Source organism: Gavia stellata, chromosome Z (assembly GCF_030936135.1).
Source record: "Gavia stellata isolate bGavSte3 chromosome Z, bGavSte3.hap2, whole genome shotgun sequence".
NCBI classification, from domain to species: domain Eukaryota; kingdom Metazoa; phylum Chordata; class Aves; order Gaviiformes; family Gaviidae; genus Gavia; species Gavia stellata.
Genome location: NC_082637.1, coordinates 47,827,510 through 47,833,509, shown reverse-complemented (window position 1 = coordinate 47,833,509; position 6,000 = coordinate 47,827,510).

Sequence of the window (6,000 nt, the reverse complement as noted above, 5' to 3'; positions counted from 1 at the left end):
ACAATTGTTATTCTGATAATTCACAGTGGCACTTCCCATGTGTATCTGCTACATTGATTTTAAATAGATCACACAACTTCAGGAGCCAGGTCTAACTAGATAGCCGACAACTCCTTCACAACCTGGTTGCTAATGCGGCAAGGCTGTAGTTTGATGAACATTTATTTCAGAGGTAATGCTGGAGTTTCTTTTCAGAGGAAATGCTTTCCTAAGCCCCTTTGTGACAGCAGATACAGTCAAACAGACTGAGGATCTAACCTGAATTAAAAATAACCCACAAAAAACTTAACCCTCATCAGTTCCCTGAGGGGGTAGAAACCAATATGAAGAACTAATTATGCGGACACCACCACGAAAAGAAATGACTGTCAAGTTCTGACCAGGACATCTTATTAGTGCCTTCAGAGATTTCCTCTGAAATTGTTCTTCCTTCGCTTAGTCTTTCATATTAAAAATTACTTTACTTACTGACCTGAGCCTGTCAGTGTTCCTCATAATTCAGACTGGATTTTAAACACAGCCAAGAGGCTGCTTTTTTTTTTTTTCCCCAACACCAAAAGCAACAAGCTCTAACAAAAGCTGTAGCATCCAAGCACACCAAACCAACTGTCTACTTAGACACTTGTTCACTACCTTTACCAGAAAGCCCTGTACTATTAACAAGGAAGAGGGGAGTACTGTAAAATACAGAACATTTGGCCATTTACTGTGCAGTTTCCGCCAGTCTAGGCTAATAGCAAATAAGACGTGGTCCAGAGGCCGTGCTTTAACAGGAAATCCAGGGCTATACAGGCCTTCTCACCATGCAGCACCAAGGGGTACACAACAGAGGCCTGAAACATTACCACAAGGGTGCAAAAGGACAGCATCATTGCAAACTTCTGCTGAATCTCCTTAACCATTCTCACACATATTAATCCAAAGATCTGATGCACAGCACAGCAATATTGGTTTCAGCAGATATAGAGGGAAGCAGTTCTAGCACAGAGCAAATTGCTTTGTTTATTGAAGTAGCTTATAATATCCACAAATGGTGATGAATGTCAGGCAGTATTCACTCATGACTTAAGATATGATTTCAGTCTAGTTCTTCTGAACACTACTGCATTATAGAAATATTCAGTCAGGATTTATACTCAGGGTGTCAGTGTTGACAACACAGCAGATGACATTTTTCTATTAAATCTGCCATACTGAACCTGCACCCAGGCCATACAAACAAACCTTCAGTAGTGCTGAAATTAGCCACATGAAACAAAGCAACTTTCAGGACTCCTGTCCTGTCACTGGGTCACAGAACAATTGGAGATGGAAGGGACCTCTAGGTGTCACTTGGTCCAACACCCATGCTCAAGCAGGGTCATCTGGAGTAGATGGCCCTGGACTATATCCAGACAGCTTTTGAATATCTCCCAAGGATGGAGACTCTACCACCTCCCTGGGCAACCTGTGCCAGTGCTCAATAACCCTCATAGTAAAAAAGTGTTTCCTGATGGTCAGGAAGAACCTTCTGTGTTTCAGTTTGTGCCCGCTGCCTCTTGTCCAGTCACTGAGCACCACTGAAAAAAGCCTGGCTCCATCTTCCTTGCACCGTCCCTTCAGGTATTTATATACATTGGTAAGATCCCCCTCAGCCTTCTCTTCTCCAGGCTGAACAGTCCCAGCTCTCTCAGCCTTTCCTCATAGGACAGATTCTCCAGGCCCTTAATCATTTTAATGGCCCTTCTGTGGAATCTTTCCAGCATGTCCATACCTCTCTTGTAATGGGAAGCCCAGACCTGGACACAGTACTCCAGGTGTGACCTTACCAGTGCCAAGGAGAGAGGAAGGATCACCTCCCTCGACCTGCTGGCAAGACTCCTCTTAATGCAGTCTAGGATACTATTAGCCCGTGCCTTCCTGTGGCAAGGGCACATTGCTGAATCATGTTGGTGTCTACCCATAGTTGGTATCAACTTGGTGTCTACCCATAGTCCCAAGGCAGTTTCTGCAAAGCTGTTTTCCAGCTTGGCACCCCCCCAGCCTGTACTGGTGCATGGGGTTGTTCCTCCCCAGGTGAAGAACTTCACACTTCTCATCATTGAACTTCATGAGGTTCCTGTCAGCCCATTTCTCCAGCCCATTTCTCCAGCCCATTCTGCTGGACAGCAGCAGAAGCCTCTAGTGTATCAGTCACTCCTTGCAGTTTTGTGTCATCAGCAAACTTGCCAAGGGTACGCTCTGCCTCATCATCCAGATCACTAATGAAGACGTTAAACAGGATCAGACCCAGTATTGACCCCTGGGGTGCACTGCTTGTTACTGGCCTCCAATTAGACTTTGCACCACTGATCATCACCCTCTAGGCCTAGCCATTCAGCCATTTTTCCGTCCACCTCACTGTTTGTTCATCCAGCCCATATGACAACAGCTTGTCTATGAGGTTCTTATGGAAGACAATGTCAAAGACCTTACTGAAGTTCAGGTAGACAATATCCACTCCTCTCCCATCATCTACCAGGCAGTCATTTCAATGTAGAAGTTTATCAAGTTGGTCAAGCATGAATTCCTCTTGGTGAAGCCATGCTGATGGCTCCTGATGATTTTCTTGTCCTTAATGTGCCTAGAAATGGTTTCCAGGATGTACTGCTCCATCATCTTTCCAGGGATTGAGGTGAGGCTCTCTGACCTATAGTTCCCTGGGTCCTCCTTCTTGCCCTCTTGAAGATTAAAGTGACATTTGCTTTCTGCCATTCTTCAGGCACTTCTCCCAGTCACCATGATTGATAAAAGATTATCGAGAGTGGCCCTGCCATGACATGAGCCAGCTCCCTCAGCACTCATGGGTGCATCCCATCAGTGCCCATGGACCCAGGTACGTCCAGTTTGCTGAAGTATTCCCTGACCTAATCCTGGTCCACCAACAACATACTTGCTTCAGCATTTTGTCCTGGTCTCTGGGACCTGGGATACCTGAAGGCCAGTCTTGCTAGTAAAGACTGAGGCAAAGGAGGTATTCAGTACCTCAGCCTTTTCCATGTCCTGTGTAAAGGTCCCCACTCCATTTAGCAGTGGTCCCACATATTCCCTAGTCTTTTCTTTGCCATTCATGTACTTGTAGAAGTCCTTCCTGTTGCCCTTGACAGTCCCTGCCAGTTTCAACTCCAGGTGGACTTTAGCTTTCCCAGCCATGATTTCTTCTGCATGTTTGGACAGTGTCTTGTTACTCCTGCCCCTGCTTCCACCTTCTGTATACTTCATTTTTCTCTTTGAGTTTTGCCAGGAGCTCATTGTTCATCCACACAGGCCTCCTAGCATTTTTGCCTGACTTCTTGCTCATTAACATGAACTGGTCTTGGGCTTAAAGGAGGTGATCCCTGGAGATCAACCAGCTTTCTTGGCCCCTTTCCAGCTTTCCAAAGCCTTATTCCATGGGACACTGTCAAGCACATTTCTGAAGAGGCCAAAGTCGGCTCTCCTGAAGTCCAGAGTTGTGACCTTGCTTTTTACTCTGCTCCCTCTCTCTCAGGATCCTAAATTCCACCATCTCATAGTCACTGAAGCCAAGGCTGCCTTCAATCTTCACTTCCCCAGCAAGCCCTTGCTGGTTTGTGAGTATGAAGTCCACCACAACACCTCTCCTAGCTGGCTCCTCTATCATTTCGATCAGGAAGTTTTCACTGATTTTCTCCAGGGAACTCCTGGATTGCTTATGCCATGATGTCTCATCCATCCAGCAGAAATTGGGGTGGCTGGCCACAAGGACCAGGACCTGCTAACATGAGGATGCTTCTAGCTGTCTGTAGAAGGCCTCATCTACTTGTTCTTCCTGAGCAGGTGGCTGATAGCAGACACCCACTACAGTGTCACCCATACTGGTCTACTTGTTAATCCTTACCCATAAACTCTCTGTTGGCTCCTCATCCACCTCCAGGGAGATCCTCATGCATTCCAGATTATTTTCTCACATAAGGGGCAGCTCCACCTCCTCATTTTTCCAGGCTGTCCTTCCTAAAGAGCCTGAATCCTTCTATTGCAGCACTCCAGTCACACAAGCCATGCCACTACATCTCTGTGATCCCAACAAGATCACAGTCCTGCAACTGCACACAGATGTCTTAATTCCTAATATTTTTTCCCCCTGCTGCATGCATTAGTGTACAGGAAATTCAAAGGGGCACCCCAGCATGCTGATTTCCCAGAAACAATCTGGGAGGTTTCCCCATAATGCTATCATGTAGGCGCTTCCTTGCTTATATGCAAATGCTTAAGCCCTGTCTTGTGGATTTCGTTCCCTTTCGCTCACATCACCCTAGTCCTTTGTATGTCAACACTGTCCATCACCCCTTCACAGGGCTGCTGGTAACTCTCTCCCTCTCCCACCATTCCCAGTTTAAAGCTCTTCTTACCAGGCCAACCATATGGCTGGCAAAGACGCCTTTGCCCCACTTAGTTAGGTGGATCCCATCTCTCCCAAGCAGACACTGGTCCTCAGACAGGGTCCCACGGTCATAGCAACCAAACCCAGCTGGCGATGCCAGCTCTGCAAACAATTGTTAACATGCAGTCAACCAGCAGAGTTGAGAGAAACACCACCTAGGTCCCATAACCCTGACTATCACCCCCAGCACTCTGTAGTTACTTTTTATGTTCTTGAGGTTGTCCCTGGTAGTATCACTCATGCCCACATGGGAGAAGAGCAGGGGGTAATAGAGGGTGGGACAAGTTTTAGCAGTCTCTCCATGACATCCTGGATCCACACTCCCAGGAAGCAGTGACTGGACACCAGGTCAGGTTGGTAGGTGAGTGCCTCAATCCCCTGCAGCAGAGAGCTGCCCACAGCAATCACTCGCCGCTTCCTCCAGGTTGTGCTGCGTGGTTCAGAGTTAGTCGTCCTGGTTGCTTTGCTTGACAGTACACCTGTCTCCTCCTCAGCTTTGAGGGCAGCAAACCTGTCCCACAGCTGCAAGGCTTCAGGTGGAGCAGGAGCCTTCCTGCTAGTTTGTGATGTTCCCTGGGATGAAACATGCAACAAGTTTTTAAGAAACCAAGGAACGGTTAAGTAGCAAATATCAGAGTGTTAATTTAGTATCACACCAAGAGCATTAAGTGACAGGCAGGACAGAAAAGGGATATAGATGAATCCCCTCAACCAGGATATAGTATTTCTCTGTTAAGAACTTCTAACCAGCGTGCCAAGACCTGTTACACACATAGCAAATGCCAAATGCTAATTACTGTGACTAATTCAGGGACAACCCAGTTTAGCAGCTGATTGTCAGTACCAGGTAGCCAACAAGCTCTTGAAAATTACATGCCCCTTTTTTTTTAATTTGTGGGAGAGATTTCTAATATGAACTTCTGATTTTTTAATTCTAAGATAAATAAGAGAGTGAAAGAAAAAGGAAGAGTAGGAAAGGAAAAGGCAGGTGAAACAGAGTCCTGAAATCTTTCCCCATTTACCCTGAGACTGAAAGCTCCAGGTAGCTTGGCTTAATACAGTGTAACCTTACACTAGTCCAAAGTTAGATGAAAAGGAACTACAGGACAACTTCTGGGTAATAGTCAATAGTCTTCCTATAGCAAGGCCTTCCAACATATGCAAAGCCTACTTATAGCATAAAAGCAGATATATCTTAATCATTTTCAGCAATATCACAATATTGTCAATGGTCACTTTACTGCAACTAAAATACTATTGCTTTCTTTAAACCCTCATTCCTGAAATCATGTGCTACCTTAAAATGTGTGCTGGTTTTGGCTGGGATAGAGTTAACTTTCTTCATAGCAGCTAGTATGGTGCAGCAGTGCTTGCACAGAGTCAAGGCCTTTTCTGCTCCTCACACCGCCCCACCGGTGAGTGGGTTGGGGGTGCACAAGAAGTTGGGAGGGGACACAGCCGGGACAGTTGACCCCGACTGACCAAAGGGATATTCCAGACCATATGACGTCATGCTCAGGATATAAAGCTGGGGGAGGAAGAAGGAAAGGGGGGACGTTCAGAATAATGGCATTTGTCTT